Source organism: Mobula hypostoma, chromosome 2 (genome assembly GCF_963921235.1).
Source record: "Mobula hypostoma chromosome 2, sMobHyp1.1, whole genome shotgun sequence".
In the NCBI taxonomy this organism is placed as follows: domain Eukaryota; kingdom Metazoa; phylum Chordata; class Chondrichthyes; order Myliobatiformes; family Myliobatidae; genus Mobula; species Mobula hypostoma.
The window spans coordinates 171,593,285-171,619,286 of record NC_086098.1 but is presented as its reverse complement, the minus strand read 5'-3'; positions in this window follow the sequence as shown (position 1 = coordinate 171,619,286).

Genomic DNA, 26,002 nt, shown 5'->3' with positions numbered 1-26,002 from the left:
CGAACCTGAGTTTGGCAGTGGAAGAGACCATAGACAGATGTGTCAGAATAGAAACAGGAAGTTGAATTGAAACACAGGCCACTGGCAGATCCTGACTTTTGAGATGGACAGAGAGTACTTGGGAAGAGAATACTTTATAACAAGAAATTGCTTCTTAGTCTCTTTTGAGGCTGCAACCCCCTGTTCTAGTTACCCCAGCCAAGGGAAACACCATCCCTTCTGCTTTCCTTATCAAACCGTGGAGAAGCTGTGAGATTACTCCTATTTGTCTAAACTCCAGAGAGAGAGGCTCAGATGGCTTAATCTCTCTCCATAGTAAATCTCTACAGGTGGTGAGATGACTACGATGGCAGGCAAGTGGGAAGATTACGATGGACCTGAAAAAATTTTCGAAGTTCAGAGTAACTTTTATTATCAAAGTACATATACAGTATGTCACCATATAGAACCCTGGGATTCATTTTCCTGGGGGATACTCAGCAAATCTATAGAATTGTAACTATAACAGGATCAATGAAAGATCAACCAGAGTGTAGAAGACAACAAACTGTGCAAATTCAAATATAAATAAATAGCAATAAGTAATGAGAACAAGAGATAATGAGATAATGAGTCCTTAAAGTGAGATCATTGGTGGTAGGAACATCTCAATGGATGGGTAAGTGAATGAAATTACCTGCTTCGTTCGAGAGCCTGATGGTTGAAGGGTGGTAACTGTTCTTGACCCTGGTGATGCGAGTCCTGAGGCTCTTGTACCTTCTACCTGATGGCAGTGACGAGAAGGGAGCATGACCTGGGTAGTGGGGATCTCTGATGAAGGATGCTGCTTTCCTCTGACAGTGTTTCATGTAGATGTGCTCAATAGTTGGGAGAGCTTTATTCATGATGAACTGGGATGAATCCACCACTTTTTGTTGGATTTTCCATTCAAAGCCACTGGTGTTTCAATATCTGACCATAATGCAGCCAGTCAATACACTCCGAGGACCTGGCAAACTTTTGTCACAACATTTTCCCTTCTGCTACCCCTATCAAGCCCGTCAGTTTCCAAGAGATTGCTTTCACTTTTCTAAACTCTAGAGATAGAGGCTAAAATGAGTTACTCTCTCTCCATTGTAATCCCAAGGGGTGGTGAGAAATACCCAGACTGCTGTGGAAAGCAAGTAGGGAGATTACTGGCAAAATGACAGATTTTTAAATCTTCGATAGCCATGGATGAGGTGCCAAAAGACAGGTGAACAGCATCTTTGTTCACAGTGGGGAGGGGGCAGGGATAACGAATGTTAATGGTGGGAAAGTAATTGGGAAGAAATTAAGGGACGGGATTGATCTACACCGGAACAGGTAGCGATTACTCGCATGGCATTGTCAGAGGGAGATTCGGCCTGACCAGCTTTTCGAAGAAGGCACTGTGCTCGGTGTAGTCAATGTGGTTTTGAGAAACAGAATCAGAATCAGGTTTACTATGACCCATTTAGCACCAAGTTTTTTAAAATTTCAAAATATACTTTATTCAAAAAATAAAATTATATACAATAAACCATTCAATAACTTTCCATCCTTTACATTCGTTTCCATTATCGTCAGTACATATCCATACTTATGGCCACCCACGTGGCACTCCAGTTGTTCACCTTACCACATCATTGTTGAGGGTATACTCCCCGCCACCCAACACCTCCCACTCCCGCGGGTGAAGAAACCTATACCATGGTCCTTCCCCACCGGGCCCTTGCGGTGGCTGCACCGAGTTTCAGCGCGTCCCTCAGCACGTACTCCTGCAACCGAGAATGTGCCAGTCAGCAGCATTCTCCCACGGACATCTCCATGTGCTGGTAGATCATCAAGTTTTGGGCCGACCAAAGAGTGTCTTTCACGGAGTTGTTGATCTGCCAGCAGCACTGGATATTTGTCTCTGTGTACGTCCCCGGGAACAGCCCGTAGATCAGAGAGTCCTCTGATACGCAGCTGCTGGGGATGAAACGTGACACTAGCCCGTCCATCCTCCTCCACACCCTCTCTGCGAACTGACAGTGTGCAAAGAAGTGGGTCACAGACTCCTCCTCACTGCAGTCCTCCCGTGGGCAGTGGGGTGCGGAGACGACGTTCCGGGCATACAGGAGGGATCTGACTGGGAGGGCCCCTCTCACCGCCAGTCAGGCGAGGTCCTGGTGCCTGTTGGTGAGGTCTGGTGATGAGGCATTTTGCCAAATGAACTGGACGGTCTGCTCAGGGAACCACCCCACTGTGTCCATCACGTCCTTCTCCTGCAGTGCCTGCAGGACATTACATGTCGACCACTGCCTGATGGCCCTGTGGTCAAAGGCGTTCTCCTGGAAGAACTTTTCTACGAAGGACAGGTATGGCAGCAACGACCAGCTGACTGGGGCATTGCGTGGGAGTGGGGCCAGACCCATCCTTTGTAGCCAGGGCAACAGGTAGAACCTGGGTACATAGTGGTGCTTGATGCCCACATACCTGGGTTCTACACACAACCTGATGCAGCCACACACAAAGCTGGCCATCAGGGTGAGGGCGACATTGGGGACGTTCTTGCCCCCGTTGTCCAGGGACTTGTGCATGACGGTCCGTCTCACCCACTCCATCTTGGATCCCCAGACGAATCTGAAGACAGCTCGGGTGATTTCCGAGCTGTAAGAGCAGGGGACAGGCCACACCTGCGCCAAGTACAGCAGCCCTGAGAGCACCTCACACCTGATGACCAGGTTCTTGCCCGTTATCGACAGGGAGCGCCCTCCCCGCAGTCCCAGTTTCTGTTTCATCTTGGCAGTCCGCTCCTGCCAGTTCTTGTTGCACGCCTCTGCCCCTCTGAACCACATCCCCAACACCTTCATGTGATCAGGCCTGATGGTGAAGGGGATGCTGGATCGGTCGGGCCAATTGCTGAAGAGCATGGCTTCACTCTTCGCGCGGTTGACCCTGGCCCCCGACGCTAGCTCGAACTGTTCGCAGATAGCACCAAGTTGAGCCCCTTAATGACACCGGACTGTTGGAATCACAACGTTTCCAGCATTCTGATTGCAGGACATCGGTCACTCTGACTCACCTCTGAATCACTACATCACCTAGCAACGTGGTTATGCTCAGCCAAACCTCTAAACCTAGCACAGGTATGCAAGCCTCACTCGTTCCCTTTCCTCCCAATTAATTTTGACTGCACTTTTCATTAAAAAAAGGAGGAAGTGATCAAATGCAAAACGTTAGCAGCAGGGATTAAGTCAGAGCAGACAATATTCTGAAATTCACTGAAAAAACATGTTGCTGACAGAGTTGCTGGGTGGGAATGAAGCAGTGAGCTGTAGCATCATTTCCGTAGCATGGCAGGGACTGTGACACACTCAGCTTTATCATCGGAACTGAAATAAAGATAATTTATCTTCATACAACCCACACAATCAGTTTCTTCAAACGAAACTTGAGAATGATTCTGGGCAACAACTACTTTCCCCAAGCAGTAAGGCTGATGAACACCACCAGTAACCCACCTTCAACCACCACTACATTGTTATGTCCTGTCAATCACCTTATGTACAGACACTCCTGTGCCTAGCATCACACTATGGACATACAATCAATTTATGCATATAGGTTATCTTATGCATTTATATTTATTGTGTTCTTTTCTAAAGGTTGTATAATTTATATGTTCATTGATATTAACTGCATTTTGAATATCCTTTAAACCTTTATCTTCATGCTGGTAGTTATACATTTATGCACATTTTATTCCATGTCTGCACTTGCAATTTTATTGTTAGCTATTTTTTACTTCTTTATAAATGTTGAATGTTGTTTTTTGTCGCATGTCACCCCCTGACCAACACACCACAGCAAATTGCTAAAACATGGTGAATAAAACTGGTCTTTGTGTGGACTGGGTTGGAGATAGTGTACGTATACCACAAGATCTGTCATATCTTGTGGGTTTGTATTTTGTACTTTTGCTTATTTTAATCCAACAAGCTCATTTGCCAAGTCAGGCCCTTTAAAGATTTAAAGACGAGCTTTATTTGTCACATGTACATTGAAATGTACTGTGAAATGCATAAAATTGAGGAAGTCTGCAGATGCTGGAAATCCAGAGGAACACACACAAGATGCTGGAGGAACAGTAGGTCAGGCAGCGTCTATGGAAATAAATAATCAGTCGATATTTCTGGCTGAGGCCCTTCACCAGGACTGGAATGGAAAGGGGGAAGATGCCGGAATAAAAAGGTGGGGGAATGGGAAAGAGGATAGCTGGAATGTGATAGGTGAAACCAGGTGGGTGGGAAAGGTAAAGGGTTGGAGAGGAAGGAATCTGATAGGAGAGGAGAGTGGACCATAGGAGAAAGGGAAGGAGGACGGGACACCAGGGGGAAGTGATGGGCAGGTGAGAAGAGGTAAGAGGCCAGAGTGGGGAATAGAAAAAGAGGGAATTATTTTATCTGGAAGGAGAAATCAATATTCATTCCATCAGACTGGAGACTACGCAGACGGAATATAAAGTGTTGCTCCTCTACCATGAGGGTGGCCTCATCTTGGCACAAGAGGAGGCCACGTACAGCCATATTGGAACGGGAATGGGAATTGGAATTAAAATGTTTGGTCACCAGAAATCTCTGCTTTTGGCAGGTGGAGCGGAGGTGCTCAACAAACCGAAATGTATTGTTTGCCTCTATGACCGACACAGTCTAAGGATGTGCTAGGGGGTGGGGGGCAGGGGTGGGGCCATGCTTCCGGTGCCAACAAAACAAGCCCACAGCTTACTAGCCCTTTTTAACTCATGTGTATTTTGGATGAGGGAGGAAAGCAGAGCACCCAGACGAAACCGACACTGTCATAGGACGCCATTTGTTGGTGTTTTGGGCATCAGATGCTCAACCCTGGCAACGTGACAAACATCAGCTGTGTAGGTGTCAGTCACAGTGAAGGAAACAAGCTGAGATTTTCAGGGCAAGTTTTTGCCACAGAGAGTTTGGCGTGCATGGGATGTGGGGCCTGGGTGGTGATGGAGGCAGGTACAATGTGGGCATTCAAGAGACTCTTAGATAGACACATGAATGTAAAGGAAAGGGAAAGATATGGACATTTATTTATTGAGATACAGCGTGAAGTAGGCCTTTCCGGCCCTTTGAGCCACGCCACCCAGCAATCCACCAATTTAATCTGAACCTAATTATGGGACAATTTACAATGACCAATTAACCTACCAACAGGTACGTCTTTGTATTGTGATAGGAAACCGGAGCACCCAGAGGAAACCCACACAGTCACAGGGAGAGCATACAAATTTCTCACAGAGAGAGAGGGAATTCCATGTTATATGGATGAGGAAGACGGAATCTGCTGAAATGGAGTTACATTTATACGGCACCTTTTACCGATTCACTGCAGAGCCAATGATTAAATCTGTGATCGGACAGCCCCGGGGTTGTTACCCAGACGCTGACGAAGCCTGGAGGTAGGGGCTCGGAGGTCGAAACCCTGGATCAACTTGTTTGGATATCAGAGGCCAATGTTCATGAGTTCGGGCCAAGGACTGGAGACAAGTCTAAGAGTCTGGGGCCCAGATCTAGAGGCCTGGAGCCAGCCTGTCCTGAGGCTGGAGGCGGGTCTGTGTGTGTGAGTGGGTGGGAATGGGCTTGTTTTGCTGTTGTTGTTGTTAATGTTGTTCTGTTGGTCTTCCCCAGCACATCATTGGGTGTGTTGGTTCTTAATGCAAACGATACATTTCACTGTACACTCAGTGGCCACTTTATTAGGCACACCGATTCACCAGCTCGTTAATGCAAATATCTAATTAGGAAATCATGGTGGTAGCAACTCAATACAAAAGCATGCAGACATGCTCAAAAGGTTCAGTTCTCATTCAGACCAAACATCAGAATGGGGAAGGAATGTGATCAGAGTGACTTTAATTGTGGAATGATTGTTGGTGCCAGACGGGGTGGTTTGAGTATCTCAGCAACTGCTGATCTGCTGGGACTTTCATGCACAACAGTCTCTAGAGTTTACAGAGAAGGGTGTGAAAAACAAAAAAACATCCAGTGAGGGGCAGTTCTGTGGCTGAAAATGCCTTCTTAATGAGAGAGGTCAGAGGAGAATGGCCCGAGGGGTTCAAGCTGACAAGAAGGTGAGAATAACTCAAATAACTATGTGTTGTAACAGTGGAGTGCAGAAGAGCACACAACACATCAAACCTTGAAGTGGATGGGCTACAGCAGCTGGAGGCCATGAACATACACTCAGTGACTACTTTATTAAGTACAGGAGGAACAGGATTTATTAGGTACAAGAGGTATCTAATAATGTGGCCACTGAGTGTATGTTTCAATGTACTTGTGATAAATAAATCTGAATGTGAGCTCTACAATTCTGTCCCTTTTCTTTAAATTATTCCTTCACGATGTGGGTGTTGCTGATAATGCTGGCATCTATTATCCATTGACTGTCACCTTCTGAACTAAGTCATGAGCTCTGACTTACTGAGCAAAGATTGAATATCTAAGCACCAGAGGTCGGAATTGAATGTGTGGACAGCTTCACTCATCACAACACTGAACTGATCATTGAACATAACATATGGACTCAGAATCAGAATCAGGATCAAAATCAGGATCAGGATCAGAATCTGAACCAGAATCAGAATGAGGATCAGAATCAGAATCAGAATCAGAATCAGGATCAGGATCAGAATCAAGATCGGAATCGGAATCAGAATCTGAACCAGAATCAGGATCAAGATCAGGATCAGAATCAGAATCAGAATCAGGATCAGAATCAGGATCAGGATCAGAATCAGAATCAGAATTGGAATCAGAATCTCAGAATCAGAATCAGAATCAGAATCCAAACCAGAATCAGGATCAGGATCAGAATCAGGAGCGGGATCAGGATCAGGATCAGAATCAGAATCAGAATCAGAATCAGAATCTGAACCAGAATCAGGATCAGGATCAGGATTAACATCAGAATCAGGTTTAATATCATTTGCAAACAGTATGTCGTGAAATTGGTTGTTCTGTGGTAGTAATACAGTGTAATACATAATTTTAAAAACTATGAATTACAACAAGAAATGTATAATAGGCAAGTCAGCTTTTTTGAACTACACTCTTAAAATGTGGAATTCGATACCTAAAACTATAAGAGATGCAAACTCAGTTCACACTTATAAACAGCAGATCAAAATCTATTTATATAACCTTGCTTTTAACTAAAACTTTTTTGTATTTTATTTTCCTGTGTGCACAGTACTTTGTACGAGAAGTGCTCTGTGAGTTTTATCTATCTTCAGTGGTGGGGAGGCGAGTGCCCACTATGGGACGGGCTGAGTTTGCAACTTCCTGCAGCTTTTCCCATCCTGTGCAGTGGTCCCTCCACACCAGACGGTGACGCTACCAGTTCGAGTGCTCTCCACAGCAGATCTGTGAAAATTTGCTAGAGTCTTTAGAGTTAAGGACTCTACAACTCATATTCTCAGCATAATTAATTAATTATTTTTTTATTACTTGGTTCCTTAAAGTTGTCATAGCAGGGTGTAGTGATGTGGAAAAGTTCACACAGCCTATAAATGCTCCCAGTGGCGTGTGTCTCAAATCGCCTCTGACACCCAAGTCCAGCTCCTGGCCTGCATGTGCAACTTAACTGCTAAGCCCGGCGGAACCGTTCCTACTGACAGGAGAAGGGGCAAAGGCAGGTTACTAGCACCTTAAAACCAGTCGCTTCTTGCAGATAGCACAAAGAAATACAATAGAATCAATGAAAAACTACACACAAAGACTGACAAACAACTAATGTGCAAAAGAAGACAAACTGCGCAAACATAAAAAAGCAAATAATAATAATAAATAGATGGATAGATGGATCATTATCATCATCATCATGTGCTGTGTTGTATGACGTGAGAGATCACGGTCTTTCCATGACCATGATAGGTCTTGGCAATTTTTTACACAGAAGTAGTTTGTCATTGCCTTCTTCTGGGTAGTGTCTTTACAAGATGGATGACCCCAGCCATTATCAATACTCTTCAGATTTGTCTAGCCTGGCGTCAGTGGTCACATAACCAGGATTTGTGATCTGCACCAGCTGTTCATATGACCATCCACCATCTGATCCCATGGTTTCATGTGACCCTGATCAGGGGGTGCGGGGGGGAGGTGGTTGGTCTAAGCAGGTGCCCTTGGGTGACCTTGCCCAAGGGTGACCTACAGGCTATTACAGGCTAGTGGAGGGAAGGAGCACATTCATCAATTGTGGAATCAGTTCAGAACTGAGGTGAATGAAGTTATCCACGATGGTTCAGGACCACCCTCTGGGTGAAAAAGTTGCCCCTCAGATTCCTACTAAATCCCTCCCCTCTCACCTTAAACCTGTGCCCTCAAGTTCTTGATTCCTCAAGCCTTGGGAAAAGACTGAGTGCGTTCACCCTGTCTGTCCCCCTCATGATTTTATGCAGCTCTATAAGACCATCCCTTATTCTCCAGTCCTTGCCTACTTAGCCTCTCCGTGCAACTCAGTCCCAGAGAAAGAGTGCATACAATATCGTGAAATTAATTGGGCCTATTTTAGCTCTTTGCGTCAGGCAGTGAAATAAGAAAAAATGTCATTGTGACTCAGACCCTTTGAGATTCCATGTCAATGCAGTCAGAGCTGAATGTATATCATTACATCTTCTTCATGGCTGGAAACTGACAGCTCCTCAGACCAGGTTATAATCAAAGTTCCAAGTTCAAATGTCAAAGTAAATTTCATATCAAAGCGTAGGTCACCGCATACTACCCTCAGATTTATTTTCTTGCAGGCATTCACAATAGGACAAAGAGGTACAACAGAATCGATGAAAAACTACACACCAACAATGTGCAGAGACAGACAAAATGAGCATATATAAAAAATAATAAATCAATAAATAAATAATACTGAGAAGGTGAGTTGTGGAGTCCTTCAAAGGGAGTACATAGGTTGTGGAATCAGTTCAGTGTTCCTCATTTAATAAGATCTTGGCTGACTGGATCTTCACCTCAGTTCCACCTTCCTACCTAGTTCCCTAAGCTTTTACTCCCCTTTGAGGACTGAAGGGCCTGTGCTGAGCTGTAATGTTCAATCAGCTGCTGAAATGACAGTGTTTGGGATCAAAAGGACGATTGTGTTGGACTCAGTCTGTGATGCGTAGGTACAGCATCTCCAAGGGAGGCTTGCCAGCTCTGAGCTCTGCTTGAGTCAGCATTAACACCCTTGAATGTTTAATGCAAAGGAACTTGCAAGTAGTGGTGACTCACAAAGGCCTAGGATGTGAGACAGAGAATTAATTAAAACTCATACCCTGGTGGAGACGTTGTCTCACCATGTGTTCAGTTTAGAACATAGAACATTTATTTATTTTTATCTATTGAGATACAACGCAGAATAGTCCCTTCCGGCCCTTTGAGCCACATTGCCCTGCAATCCCCCGATTTTAATCCTAGTCTAATCATGGAATAATTTACAGTGACCAATTAACCTACCAACCAGTATGTCTTTGGACTGTGGGAGGAAACCGGAGCACCCGGAGAAAACCCAGGGAGTCATGGGGAGAAGGTACAAACTTCTTATAGGCAGTGGTAGGAGCATAGAGCAGTACAGTGCAGTACAGGCCCTTCAGCCCCTCAAAGGAGAGTTTAAGCTTAGAGGACCAGGTAGAAAATCAGACCTGAGGCCAAGATCCAATCAGCCAAGATCTTGTCTGTGGAATGCTCTGCCACAGACTACGGCGGAGGCCAAGTCCGCACATATATTTAAGGTGGAAATTGATGGTTTCCTGATTGATCAGGGCATCAAAGGATATGGTGAGAAGGTAAGTGTATGGGGTTGAGTGAGATCTGGGATCACCTATGATGAAATAGCAGAGCAGACTTGATGGGCTGAATGGCCCATTTCTGCTCCTATGTCTTATGGTCTTATGGTCGTATAACATGCTGGAAAAGACTACCTTACAATATTTAATTTATGCAATTTAGTTTGTTTACTTATGCATAATTCATCTGTACATTTCATCCTTCCATAAGTTGCTGTGTGTTATGTGTACTACTGTGCTTTACACCCTGATTCACAGTAAAGTTGTCTCATTTGACCACACACACACACACACACACACATATATAGTTAAGTAACAATAAACTTGACTTGACATGACTCATTGGGCTGAATGGCCATTCTCCTGCTATCTCTAATGCTCTGAAGTTCTTAGCTGCTTTTAAAATGGAAACCTTCACACTGCGTCGTCACTTAATAATCTTTAAATTCTGCACCATTCTCCTCACATCTTTATTTTATATGCCTCGAGGTGTAGCAGTGATGGTGAATGAGAAACAAGCCTTGTGTGATCTAACATGCTATAAAATCTCAGTTCGGCAATGTGCTTAACTCCTACCCTGGTTATTTTTAGTTCCCATCAATACATTCTCTGTAACTGCATGGTCTATTTTAGCACAGCTCTCATCCATTAATCAAAATGTTAATTTTAAGAAAAGCAATTTAATGGTTTTAAAAATAGAGACATGAAATGGAGTAGCTCTCCCTAAGCTGAATAAACACCAGTAGGCAGATCATTTATTTACACAAAGGTCCCCAGTCCATTCAGAAGCACAAAGAAATCTGCGTGGTATGGTGACTCACAGTTTTGAATTGCAGAAGCGTGGGCAGAAAATGTTGAGGATTCAGAGTGATTTCTGGTGCAGTTTTACTGTGTGTGAAGGTTCTTTATCTTTTAATTTTACTTAGAGATACGGCACAGTAATAGGGCCTGACCTTCAGGCCAAATGAGCCCTCGTTGACCAATTGCACCCATGTTGACCAACTAACCTACTGACATTGACATACAGGTATTTTGATAATAAATTTTCTTTGACTTTGAATTTTGAAAGGGTTGGGGAATGAAGAACTAGAGGGCAAAGGTTTAGGGTGAGACTGGAGAGATGTAGTGGGAATTTCTGAGGTAACCTTTTCACCCAGAGTATATGGAATGGTCAGTATATGGAACAAACTTCCAGAGGAAGTGGTTGAGGCAGGTACAGTCCTTACTGCACATTACACCGCTGGTGTTTAGGGCAGCAATGAAGGTCCTCCATCCCTGTCTGTATAGAAGGATTCTTCACTGCAGCTTCCATAACAATTGCTTTTTGACCAGTCAGGGTTGTTAGCCCTGAGCCGAACCCCCAAACCTAGAGGACCACTCTTAGTCTGGCCTCTACCCTTTGACCTGTTTGGCATGGGTGACCCTACCAAGAGCCAAAGCACAAGGTCCTGACTCCAGTCAGCATAGCTCTCCGGGTCACTGAGGCACACAAGCCTCCGAACCCAACGAGGTTGTGGTCCTCTGAAACGATGCAGGTACAGTAACAGCATTTAAAGGCTACTTGGACAGGAATATGGATGGGAAAGGTTTAGCGAGATATGTACCAAATGTGGGCAAGAAGACTAGGTTAGAAAGGCAAACAGGGCTAAGGGACCCATTTCCGCTCTTACAGACAGCGGCAGGAATTGAACCCGATTTGCTGGTGCTGTGAAGTGTTACGCTAACTACTATGCTACCGTGCTGCCCCTAGTGAAAGCTTCTGGTGCCTGTAGAGGAATCTTCTGCTTTTGGACAAGGAGGGGCTGGATTGGGGACAGAAATTCCACAATTATTGTAGTAGTATACCACTCCGGGGGGGGGGGGGGGGTGGCAGGTTGCATGAGTGTCAGCAGTGCTATTGATATAGGAGCAGAATTAGGCCATCTGGCCCATCGAGTCTCCTCTGCCATTCCATCATGGCTGATCTTTTTTTCAATCTCCTCCTCAACCCCAGTTCCCAGCCTTCTCCCCATAACTTTTGATGCCATGTTCAGTCAAAAGCCTCTCAATCTCTGCTTTAAATACACCTAACGACCTTGACCTCCATCGCTGCATGTGGCAACAAATTCCACTAATTCAACACCTTTTGGCTAAAGAAATGTCTCAGTGTCTCTGTTTTGAAAGGGTGCCCCTCTATCCTGAGGCTGTGCCCTCTTGTCCTAGACTCCCCCACCATGGGAAACATCCTTTCCACATCTACTCTGTCTAGGCCTTTCCACGTTCGAAAGGTTTCAATCAGATCCCTCCTCATCCTTCTGAATTCCAGTGAGTACAGACCCAGAGCCATCAAATGTTCCTCCTATGATAACCCTTTCATTCTTGTACTCTAGAGCTCTTGAAATGAATGCTAACATGGTATTTGCCTTCCTCACCACCAACTGTACCTGCAAGTTAACCCTCAGGGTGTTTTGCACAAAGACTCTGAAGTCCCTCTGCATCTCAGATTCCTGGATTTTCTCCCTGTTTAGAAAATAGTCCACACGTTTATTTCTACTACTAAACTGCATGACCATGCATTTTCCAACATTGTATTTCATTTGCCACTTTCTTGCCCATTGTCCTAATCTGTCTAAGTCCTTTTGCATCCTACCTGTTTCCTCAACACTATCTTCCCCTCCACCAATCTTCATATCATCTGTAAACTGGGCAACAAAACCATCTATTCCATCATCTAAATCACTGACATATAGCATAAAAAGAAGTGGTCCCAACACCGACCCCTGCAGAACACCACTAGTCACTGAGAGTCAACCAGAAAAGGATCATTTTATTCCCACATATATAAGAACAGTACAGAAAGTATTGACTATGAATGTAAAGAATGAAAGGACATTGTCCAATTAATTCTTGTAAATCATTTTTTGATATAGCTGAAGTTTATTTTGTTGAAGAAAAAGTTTTACTGTGTGTTGGGAACCTGCACTGCCTTGTTGCTGAGAGAAGTGATTTGGCCTTATTTACCCCTCAATCGTGACCCCACTAAGGAGCACCAGGCCATTGTCTCCCACATCATCACCGACTTTATCCGCTCAGGGGATCTCCCATCCACTGCTACCAACTTTATAGTTCCCATACCCCGCACTTCCCGTTTCTACCTCGTACCCAAGATCCACAAACCTGCCTGTCCTGGCAGACCTATTGTCTCAGCTTGCTCCTGCCCCACCGAACTCATTTCTGCATACCTCGACACTGTTTTATCACCCCTTGTTCAATCCTTTCCTACCTATGTTCGTGACACTTCTCACGCTCTGAACCTTATCGATGATTTTAAGTTCCCTGGCCCCCACTGCTTTATTTTCACCATGGATGTCCAGTCCCTATACTCTTCCATCCCCCATCAGGAAGGCCTCAAAGCTCTCCGCTTCTTTTTGGATTCCAGACCTAACCAGTTCCCCTCTACCACCACTCTGCTCCGTCTAGCAGTAGTCCTTACTCCTAATAATTTCTCCTTTGGCTCCTCCCACTTCCTCCAAACTAAAGGTATAGCTATGGGCACCCGTATGGGTCCCAGCTATGCCTGCCTTTTTGTTGGCTTTGTGGAACAGTCTATGTTCCGTGCCTATTCTGGTATCTGTCCCCCACTTTTCCTTCGCTACATCGACGACTGCATTGGCGCTGCTTCCTGCACGCATGCTGAGCTCGTTGGCTTTATTAACTTTGCCTCCAACTTTCACCCTGCCCTCAAGTTTACCTGGTCCATTTCCGACACCTCCCTCCCCTTTCTAGATTTTTCTGTCTCTATCTCTGGAGACAGCTTATCCACTGATGTCTACTATAAGCCTACTGACTCTTACAGCTATCTGGACTATTCCTCTTCTCACCCTGAATCTTGCAAAAATGCCATCCCCTTCTCGCAATTCCTCCGTCTCCGCCGCATCTGCTCTCAGGATGAGGCTTTTCATTCCAGGACGAAGGAGATGTCCTCCTTTTTTAAAGAAAGGGGCTTCCCTTCCTCCACCATCAACTCTGCTCTCAAACGCATCTCCCCCACTTCACGCACATCTGCTCTCACTCCATCCTCCCGCCACCCTACGAGGAATAGGGTTCCCCTTATCCTCACCTACCACCCCACCAGCCTCCGGGTCCAACACATAATTCTCTGTAACTTCCACCACCTCCAACGGGATCCCACCACTAAGCTCATCTTTCCCTCCCCCCCCCTCTGCATTCCGCAGGGATCGCTCCCTACGCGACTCCCTTGTCCATTCGTCCCCCCCATCCCTCCCCACTGATCTCCCTCCTGGCACTTATCCTTGTAAGCGGAACAAGTGCTACACATGCCCTTACACTTCCTCCCTCACTACCATTCAGGGCCCCAGACAGTCCTTCCACATGAGGCAACACTTCACCTGTGAGTCGGTTGTGGTGACATACTACGTCTGGTGCTCCTGATGTGGCCTTCTATATATTGGCGAGACCTGACGCAGACTGGGAGATTGTTTCGCTGACCACCTACACTCTGTCGGCCAGAGAAAGCAGGATCTCCCAGTGGCCACACATTTTAATTCCACGTCCCATTCCCATTCTGATATGTCTATCCATGGCCTCCTCTACTGTAAAGATGAAGCCACACTCAGGTTGGAGGAACAACACCCTATATTCCGTCTGGGTAGCCTCCAACCTGATGGCATGAACATTGACTTCTCTAACTTCGGCTAATGCCCCACCTCCCCCTCGTACCCCATCCGTTATTTATTTATATACACACATTCTTTTTTCTCTCTCCTTTTTCTCCCTCTGTCCCTCTGACTATACTCCTTGCCCATCCTCTGGGCTTTTCCCCTCTCCCCGCTTTCTTTCTCTCTAGGCCTCCTGTCCCATGATCCTCTCACATCCCTTTTGCCAATCAACTGTCCAGCTCTTGGCTCCATCCCCCCCACCCCCATCTTCTCCTATCATTTCGGATCTCCCCCTCCCCCTCCCACTTTTAAATCTCTTACTAGCTCTTCTTTCAGTTAGTCCTGACGAAGGATCTCGGCCCGAAACGTCGACTGTATCTCTTCCTAGAGATGCTGCCCGGTCTGCTGCGTTCACAAGCAACTTTGATGTGTGTTGCTTGAAATTCCAGCATCTGCAGATTTCCTTGTGTTGGCCTGCTATACCAGCCACTGCACCTGAACCCAAGGGGGACCAATATTCTCGTGAGCAGGTTTGTTAGAGCTGTTGGGGAGGGTATAAACTAATTTGGCAGTGGGGTGGGAACCAGAGTGAAGGGACTCAGGATAGGACGGATGATTATAAAGTAAAGATAGCGTGCAGTCAGATTGCCAGGAAGGACAGGCAGGTCATGGAACTTAGTTGCAACCAACGGGCTCAGTATCAAATCATTAGGGATGCAGAGTCAGAAAGGACAGCAAATACAGCACTCAAGGTGTTGTATCTAAAAGCATGTAATATAAGAAATAAGGTGGCTGATCTTGTTGCAATATTTACATATTGCCAGGTATGATGTTGTGGCCATCACTAAATTGTGACTGAAGGATGGTTGTAGTTGGGAGCTGAATGTCGAAGGTTACACGTTATATCAGAGGGATAGGAAGGTCGGCAGAGGGGGTGGTGTGACTCTACTGGTAAAGAATGGCATCAAATCAGTAGAAAGATGTGACATAGGATCAGGAGATGTTGAATCCTTGTGGGTTGAGTTAAGAAACTGCAAAGGTAAAAGGACGTTGATGGCAGTTATATACACGTCTCCCAACAGCGGCTGGGAGGTGGACCACAGATTACAATGGGAAATAGAAAAGGCGAGTCAAAAGAGCAATGTTATGGTAGTCATGGGAGATTTTAACATGCAGGTCGATTGGGAAAATCATGTTGGTAAAGGATCTCAAGAGAGTGAGTTTGTTGAATGCCTAAGAGATAGCTTTTTAGAGCAGTTTGTCGTTGAGCCTACTAGGGGATCAGCTATACTGGATTGGGTGTTATGTAATGAACCGGAGGCGATTAGGGAGCTTAATGTAAAGGAACTCTGAGGAACCAGTGATCACAATATGATTGTGTTCAACTTGAAATTTGATACGGAGAAAGTAAAGTCTGATGTAGCAGTATTTCAGTGGAGTAAGGGAAATTACAGTGATATGAGAGAGGAGTTGGCCAAAGTAAATTGGAAGGAGCTTCTGGCAGGGGTGTCAGCAGAGCAGCAATGGCGTGTGTTTCTGGGAGAAATGAGGAAGGTGCAGGACATGTGTATTCCAAAAATGAAGAAATACTCAAATGGTAAAATAGTACAATCATGGCTTTTTAAGAAAAAGTATTTTTTCTTAAGAAAATACTTAAGAAGCAAATCAGGAGGGCTAAAAGAAGGCATGAGGTTGCCTTGGCAGTCAAAGTGAAGGATAATCCAAAGAGCTTTTACAGGTATATTAAGAGTAAAAGGATTATAAGGGATAAAATTGGCCCTCTTGAAGATCAGAGTGGTCGGCTATGTGCGGAACCAAAAGAAATGGGGGAGATCTTAAATGGGTTTTTTGCGTCTGTATTTACTAAGGAAACTGGCATGAAGTCTATGGAATTAAGGGAAACAAGTAGTGAGATCATGGAAACTGTACAGATTGAAAAGGAAGAGGTGCTTGCTATCTTGAGGGAAATTAAAGTGGATAAATCCCCAGGACCTTTCAAGGTATTCCCTCGGACCTTGAAGGAGACTAGTGTTGGAATTGCAGGGGCCCAGGCAGATATATTTAAAATGTTGGTGTCTACGGGTGAGGTGCCGGAGGATTGGAGAATGGCTCATGTTGTTCCGTTGTTTAAAAAAGGATCAAAAAGTAATCCGGGAAATTATAGGCCGGTAAATTTGATGTCGGTAGCGGGTAAGTTATTGGAGGGAGTACTAAGAGACAGAATCTACAAGCATTTGGATAGACAGGGACTTATTAGGGAGAGTCAATATGGCTTTGTGCGTGGTAGGTCATGTTTGACCAATCTATCGGAGTTTTTCGAGGAGTTACCAGGAAAGTGGATGAAGGGAAGGCAGTGGATGTTGTCTACATGGACTTCAGTAAGGCCTTTGACAAGGTCCCACATGGGAGGTTAGTTAGGAGAATTCAGTCGCTAGGTATACATGGAGAGGTGGTAAATTGGATTAGACATTGGCTTAATGGAAGAAGCCAAAGAATGGTAGCAGAGGATTGCTTCTCAGAGTGGAGGCCTGTGACTAGTGGTGTGCCATGGGGATCAGTGCTGGGTCCATTGTTATTTGTCATCTATATCAATGATCTGGATGATAATGTGGTAAATTGGATCAGCAAATTTGCTGATGATACAAAGATTGGAGGTGTATTGGACAGTGAGGAAGGTTTTCAAAGCTTGCAGAGGGATTTGGACCAGCTGGAAAAATGGGCTGAAAAATGGCAGATGGAGTTTAATACAGACAAGTGTGAGGTATTGCACTTTGGAAGGACAAACCAAGGTAGAACATACAAGGTAAATGGTAAGGTACTGAGGAGTGCAGAGGGATCTGGGAATACAGATACAAAATTCCCTAAAAGGTAGATACAGGTAGATAGGGTCGTAAAGAGAGCTTTTGGTACATTGGCCTTTATTAATCGAAGTATTGAGTATAAGAGCTGGGATGTTATGATGAGGTTGTATAAGGCATTGGTGAGGCTGAATCTGGAGAATTGTGTTCAGTTTTGGTCACCAAATTACAGGAAGGATATTAATAAGGTTGAGAGAGTGCAGAGAAGGTTTATAAGGATGTTGCCGGGACTTGAGAAACTCAGTTACAGAGAAAGGTTGAATAGGTTAGGATTTTATTCCCTGGGTGTAGAAGAATGAGGGGAGATTTGATAGAGGTATATAAAATTATGATGGGTATAGATAGAGTGAATGCAAGCAGGCTTTTTCCACTGAGGCAGGGGAGAAAAAAACCAGAAGACATGGGTTGAGGGTGAAGGGGGAAAAGTTTAAGGGGAACATTAGGGGAGGCTTCTTCACACAGAGAGTGGTGGGAGTGTGGAATGAGCTGCTAGACGAGGTGGTAAATGCGGGTTCTTTTTTAACATTTAAGAATAAATTGGACAGATACACGGATGGGAGGTGTATGGAGGGATATGGTCCGTGTGCAGGTCAGTGGGACTAGGCAGAAAATGGTTCGGCACAGCCAAGAAGGGCCAAAAGGCCTGTTTCTGTGCTGTAGTAGTTCTATGGTTTCTATGGCTGACAAAGGAAATCAAAGCTATTGTAAAAACAAAAGAAAGGGCATACAACAAAGCAAAAAATAGTGGGAAGATAGAGGATTGGGTAGTTTTTAAAAACCTACAGAAAGCAACTAAAAACTCATTAAAAGGGAAAAGATGAAATATGAAAGCAAGCTAGCAAATAATATCGATGGATAGTAAAAGTTTTTTTTAAGTTTGTTAAAAATTAAAGAGAAATGAGAGTGGATATGGGACCACTAGAAAGTGAGGCAGGAGAAATAATAACGAGGGACAAGGAGATGGCTGATGGACTAAATGAATATTTTGCATTAGGCTTCACTGTGGAAGATGCTAGCAGTATGCCTGATGTTGTAGTGTGTGAGGAAGAGAAGTGGGTGCAGTTACTATTACAAGGGAGAAGGTGCTCAAAAAGCTGAAAGACCTAAAGGTACATAAGTCACCTGGACCAGATGAACTGCATCCTTGCCTCAGTGGAAAAAGCCTGCTTGCATTCACTCTATCTATACCCATCATAATTTTATATACCTCTATCAAATCTCCCCTCATTCTTCTACACCCAGGGAATAAAGTCTTAACCTATTCAACCTTTCTCTGTAACTGAGCCCATTTTCAGCCCATTTCTGAAAGAGGCAGTACTTTATACTTTATACTTTATTGTCACCAAACAATTGATACTAGAATGTACAATCATCACAGCGATATTTGATTCTGCACTTCCCGCTCCCTGGATTACAAATCGATAGTAAATATTAAAAAATTAAATTATAAATCATAAATAGAAAATAGAAAAATGGAAAGTAAGGTAGTGTAAAAAAAACGAGAGGCAGGTCAAGATATTTGGAGGGTATGGCCCGGACCTGGGTCAGGATCCGTTCAGCAGTCTTATCACAGATGGAAAGAAGCTGTTCCCAAATCCGGCCGTACGAGTTTTCAAGCTCCTGAGCCTTCTCCCGGAGGGAAGAGGGACGAAAAGTGTGTTGGCTGGGTGGCTCGTGTCCTTGATTATCCTGGCAGCACTGCTCCGACAGCATGCGATGTAAAGTGAGTCCAAGGACGAAAGATTGGTTTGTGTGATGTGCTGCGCCACGTTCATGATCTTCTGCAGCTTCTTTCGGTCTTGGACAGGACAACTTCCATACCAGGTTGTGATGCACCCTAGAACAATGCTTTCTATGGTGCATCTATAAAAATTAGTGAGGGTTTTAGGGGACAGGCCAAATTTCTTTAGTTTTCTCAGGAAGTTAAGGCACTGGTGGGCCTTCTTGGCAGTGGACTTTGCTTGGTTGGACCAAGTCAGGTCATTTGTGATATTGACCTCGAGGAACTTAAAGCTAGATATTGCTAGATATTGTGGTGGCATTAGAAATGATCTTTCAAAAATCTTTGGACTCTGGCATGGTGCCAAAGGACTGGAAAATTGCAAATATTACTCCACTCTTTAAAAAAGGAGGAAGGCAGTAAAAAGGAAATTATAGACCAGTTAGCCTGACCTCAGTGGTTGGGAAGATGTTGGAGTCAATTGTTAAGGATGAGGTGATGGAGTACTTGGTGACACAGGACAAGATAGTGCAAAGTCAGCATGGTTTCCTTCAGGGAAAATCTTGTCTGACAAACTTGTTGAAATTCTTTGAGGAGATTACAGGTAAAATAGATAAAGGGGATGTAGTCAGTGTTGTATATTTGGACTTTCAGAAGGCCTTTGACAAGGTGCCACACATGATGCTGCTTACCAAGTTAAGACCCCATGGTATTACAGGAAAGTTACTAACATTAGCTGATTAGTAGGAGGCAGCAAGTGGGAATAAAAGGATCCTTTACTGGTTGGCTGCCAGTGACTAGTAGTGTTCTGCAGGGATCGGTGTTGGGACCACTTCTTTTTATGCTGTATTTAGATGATGGAATAGATGTTGTTGCCAAGTTTGCAGACAATATGAAGATTGGTGGAGGGGCAGGTAGCGTTGAGGAAACAGGTAGGATACAGAAGGACTTAGATTAGGAGAATGGGCAAGAAAGGGGCAAATGAAATATAATGTTGGAAAATGCATGGTCATGCACTTTGGTATTAGAAATAAATGTGCGGACTATTTTCTAAACAGGGAGAAAATCCAGGTAACTGAGGTGCAGAGGGACTTCAGAGTCCTTGTGCAGAACACCCTGAAGGTTAACCTGCAAGTTGATAAGATAAGATAAAAGCACTTTCTCAGCCAGCTACCTTATCCTGAACTGTCAAGTCTACCAAAGCCACTGAATGCTTCTAACAGGTACAAAGTAACCTAACAGTTAACACAGCTTTATTCCAGCTCAGGGTGTTCCAGAGCTCAGAGTTTAACTTGAGTGCCGTCTGTGAAGAGTTCGTATGCTCTCTCCGTGAACTGTGTGGGTTTCCTCTGAGTGCTCTGGTTTCCTCCCACAGTCCAAAGACATGCTGCTTAGTGGGTTAATTGGTCATTGTAGATTGTCCTGTGATTAAGCCAGGTGTCCTGGAAAGAATTATTCCATGTTGCTTCTCTAAACAAGCGGACAAGTAAATGAGTTCTTGGATTTGGCAAAGCTGAATTTATTTCCATCAGTCTTATTGCAGAGCAGGGGTTTCCAACCTTGTTTATGCCAGGAACCATAACCATTAAGCAAGGGGTTCATGTCCTTGAAATAGCTGTAAAATGGGAAGTGGAAGATGTGGAGGAACTCAGGCAAGTTGCATTGTTGGAACTGACGGCTGACAGATCTTTGGGTCTTGCTGCACTTCAACCCAGGGTCTCAAATGAAGCGGCAGATGAAATAGCTGGCCGTTGCTTTCAATTGTCGAAAATTCCCTGGGTCTGCGAGAAGTTACTTTAGAAAGGAAAATAGGAGTCAAAAAGAGGCAAAAAAAAAAGTTGAGCTTGTGACTGGCACGGTAGTGCAGCGATTAGCATAATGCTTACAACGTCTGTGGCCCGGGTTCAATTCCCGTGCTGCCTGTAAGGAGTTTGTACCTTCTCCCCATCACCGCGTGGGTTTCCTCCGGGTGCTCTGGTTTCCTCCCACAGTCCAAAGACATGTGGGTTAGCAGGTTAATTGGTCATGTGGGTGTTGGACACCACGGTCGTGTAGTGGTTAGCCCGATGCTACTACAGCTCAGGGAGTTCTGGAGTTTGAAGTTCAATTCCAGTGCTGCTCTATATGGAATCTGTACGTCCTCTCTGTGGAGTGTATGGTTTCCTCGGGTGCTCCGGTTTCCTCCCACAGTCCAAAGGCATACTGGGTAGGTTAATTGGTCATTGTAATTTGCCCTTAGGGTTAATCGGGTTTGTCAGGTTATTGCAGGAGCGGTGTGGCTCAAGGGGCCAGAGGGACTATTCTGCGCAGCATCACTAAAAGTAAATAAATAGTTGTGCTGTGTGGGTTCATTTAGCCTCAAGAGTCTGTTGCTTGGCTGTGCCTCCAATTTTAAAAAAAAGTAGACAGAATGCTGGAAACTGCAGGCCAGTTCTGTCACAAATCTGTCAGGAATACAGAGATTTTTTAACCAAAGTAAATTAAACTCTGTGGAGGTGAGATAATAGTCAGGTCACTTAATGGTTGAACAGGCTTGAAGGGCCTGTGTGGATGATTCCTGCTCCTAAATTTGGATATTCCCTATCAATGTCAAAGTTCAAAGAAAATTTATTATCGAAATACATATATGTCACCATATACTGCCCTGAGATTTTTTTTCTGAGGGCATTCACAAATAAATACAATACAATCAATGAAAAACTGCACACAAAGAAATAGGTACTCAGGCATTACTTGAGTGACTGTCAAAGGCACAAAAATTAACAATCTTAAAGAGAAAATAAAAGAAGGATGGATATTTTACTCAAAAGAAGCTGTTTACATGACAAATCCAATCTTAACCATTAACTGGGTGTAAGTAGGATACTAACAAGTACTGAAGAAGCTCCTTGGCTCTCTTGGGGTTACTGTCTAGTATTAAGATTATACACCGTAACTTTAATCAGAAGGACTTAAAATCCTTGTATCTGCATCTATTTTAAAGAATCTTTATTTTAAAATAGGTTCATTAAATTCTAAAGATGCTTAAGTCAACTTCTACCTGATGCTGACACGTTAATCACTCTGCTGCTTTCAACCTACTTAATGTTCAGAAGATTTTAATGAACAGAGTATTTTTTTTATTGATTTTTATTTAAAGATACAATGTGGAACAGGCCCTCCTGGTCTAACAAGCCTCGCTTCCCAGCAACTCACCCACTTAACCCTAGTGCAATCACAGGACAATTTACAATAACTAATTAACCTACTAACCAGACATGAGGAAATCTGCAGATGATGGAAATTCAAGCAACACACCCAAAAAGCTGGTGGAACGCAGCAGGCCAGGCAGCATCTATTGGAAGAGGTACAGTCAACGTTTCGGGCCAAGACCCTTCATCAGGACTGGTCTCCTGACGAAGGGTCTCAGCCCAAAATGTTGACTATACCTCTTCCAATAAATGCTGCCTGGCCTGCAGGGTCCCACCAGCATTTTGGGTGTGTTGCAACCTACTAACCAGTACATCTTTGGAACATGGGAGAAAACTGGAGCACCTGGGGGAAACTCTTGCGTTTCACGGGGAAAACGTACAAACTCCTTAGAGACAGTGCCAGAATTGAACTCTGAACTCCTACGCCCCGGGCTGTAATAGTGTTGTGCTACGCTATTGTGGTGACCCACTTATTGATGCTATGGAACATATTCCTATTCCTGGATCTCACGCCGTTGCGTGGCAGGATGTGGGGTGGTGGGGGAGGGGTGGATTGTGAAAGTTCAAAGTGTGAATATCTGCTGGAAAGAACAATATTCCAGTTTACCAGCATAAAATTCAAGACTGTCCTTAATGCAGATGAACAGCAGGGAGCATATTTCCAAGATTGTCCAGTCAAGGTCATTAGTCTAAACACAAGATACTCTGAAGATACTGGAAATCTTGAGCAACACACACAAAACACTGGAGAAAATCAGCAGGTCAGGCAGCATCTATGGAGGGGAATAAGGAGTCCCTTTTCAGGCTGAGATCTTTTATCAGGACAGGAAAGGAAGGAGGCAGAAGCCAGAATAAGAAGGCATTATGAGGGGATGGAGTAAAAGCTGGTAGGTAATAGGTGAGATCAGGTGAGGCAGAAGGTGGGATGAAGTAAGAAAATGCAGTTGTATAGGGCACTGGTGAGACCACACCTGGAATATTGTGTACAGTTTCGGTCTCCAAATTTGAGGAAGGACATTCTAGCTATTGAGGGAGTACAGTGTAGGTTCACGAGGTTAATTCCCAGGATGGAGGGACTGTCATATATTGAAATATTGGAGCGACTGGGGTTGCATACACTGGAATTTAGAACGATGAGAGGGGATCTGATTGAAACATATAAGATTATTAAGGGATTGGACACACTAGAGGCAAGAAACATGTTCCCGATGTTGGGTGAGTCCAGAACCAGAGGCCACAGTTTAAGAATAAGGGGTAGACAATTTAGAACGGAGTTGAGGTAAAACTTTTTCACTCAGAGGGTTGTGGTTCTGTGGAATGCTGTGCCTCAGAAGGCAGTGGAGGCCAGTTCTCTGGATTCATTGAAGAAAGAGTTAGATAGAGCCCTTAAAGATAGCGGAGTGAAGGGATACAGGGAGAAGGCAGGAAAAGGGTACTGATTGTGGATGATCAGCCATGATCACAGTGAATGGTGGTGCTGGCTCAAAGGGCTGAATGGCCTACTCCTGCACCTATTGTCTATTGTCTAAAATGGGAGATGATAGGCTGAAGAAGAAAGAGGAGAGAGCAGTGGACTATGGAAGAAAGGGAAGGAGGAGGGGAACCAGAATGGAGGTGATGGGCAAGTGAAGAGAAGAGAAGAGGTGAGTGGGTAACCAGAATGGGGGAATAGTGAAACAGTGAAGGAGGGAGGGGGAGAGATTCCTGGAAGATGGAAAAATCGATGTTCATGCCATCAGGTTGGAGCTAGCTAGATGGAATATGAGGTGTTGCTCCTCCACTCTGAGAGTGACCTCACTGTGGCAGTAAAGGAGGCCATGGACAGACATGTCAGAATGGGAATGGGAATTGAAATGGGTGGCCACTGGGAAATCCTGCCTTTTGCAGGGAACTAACACGTGTATCCATGAGGAAATATGTGCAATCACATTCTCTTTCCCTCTCTCTCTCTCTCTCTCTCCCTCCCTTTATCCTTCTTCTTTCTTTCTCTTTCTCCCACATTGATCGCAAATCTGGCTGAGTGGTGTCAACAACTACAACTCAAATATAACAGTAACAATTCAATGTCAGCAAGACCAAGAAGCAGATTATAGTCTTCAGAAGGAAACCAGAGGTTCATGAACCAGTCATCACTGGACGATCAGAGGAGGAGAGGGTTAGCAACTTTAAATCCTTAGGCAGCACTATTTTGGAGGACCTGCATGTAAGTGCAGTTATGAAGAAAGCACAGCCACACTTTTACTTCCTTAGGAGTTTGTGGAGATTCAACATGGCATTGAAAACTTAGACAAACTTCTATAGATGTGTGGTGGAGAGTATATTGACTGGCTGCATCACAGCCTGGTATGGAAACACCAATGCCCTTGAATGGAAGATCCTACAATAAGTCATGGATGCAGCCCAGTCCATCATGAGTAAAGGCCTCCCCACCACTGAGCACATCTACAGAGAGCATAGTTGCAGGAAAACAGCATCCATCACAGACATCCCACCCTGCAAAAACTCATTTCATGGAGGTAGCACCCCCGACCCCCGCAAAACCCATATTCCATCCCCCACCCCCCCCTCGGTCGATCTCCAAGGGTGTATGTAATACTTTGTTTAGTGATTTTGTCTAATCTGTAAACCAAGTTGGGTATATGCAGAAAATGTGACATTAAAATATGTACTTATATTATATTATCATGTTTATTCTATTACAACTTTAAGCAAGTCTACAGGGAGTTTGGCCTCATCTCGTGGGACATCAATAGAGTAGCTCCTTAGCAGCTAGCCGGCTAGTTTAAATAACATTAGCTATGCTAATGAACAAATGACACCTGTTAAACTCACCTCAACATGTGTTTTACATTTTAACCCACCATGGGCAATAGAAAAGTCATTGTTGCAAACAGTGCATTGAGCAACACTGTCATTATCTTTGAGGTCGACTGTAAAGCCCGCCCACAGAGAAAACTGATAGGTCTACTTTGCAGGGGCAACATTTTTTGCATCGCGGACCGGTTTAATATTCTCAATATTCTTGCGGACCGGCCAACCTGGGGGATGGGATGGGGTGGGGTGGGGTGGGGTTAATCACAACCGAAATATAGGTGATAAAGTCAACTATAACTCACTTATAAGTGGCTAATACACTCAATTTCGTTTCTAAAAGGGTTTCTCTAACGAATTTAATATTAAATACACAGCGCATATTTTCCTCGCATGAATACAGTGATAAGTCAATAGCATCATAACATTTTAAGTAACGTTTGGATATTAAACACAGCGCATATTTTCCTCGTATGAACATATAAAATCATTGCAACACACCAATATCGCTGAATCAGTGGGAGCCCTGGGCTTGTTTTCCTGCAACAAGACAGTCCCATTGAGGGGTGATGGGAGACAGCGATACTCAAAGGAGATTCCTTATGTCCAGCCTATTCCACAATTTTGTTTTCGTTACATTCATTGCAGAAAAGCCCGCTTCGCAGAAATATGTTGGAAACGGAAGCAACATTTTCAGTCCTTCCGTGGCAATCTCAGAATATTTAGCCTTGACTTTGATCCAGAATGCCAGCAGAGATGTTATGTTGAACATACTTTTCAGCCCACCGTCATTTGCAAGCTCGAGGAGTTGATCTTCTTCCCGCGCTGACATGGATGACACGTATGTAATGACCTTGAGTGCGTTCAAGTTCAACAGTGCGTGACAGGGAATGAGGAAAGGTGCAGCTGACTCATGTCATTTC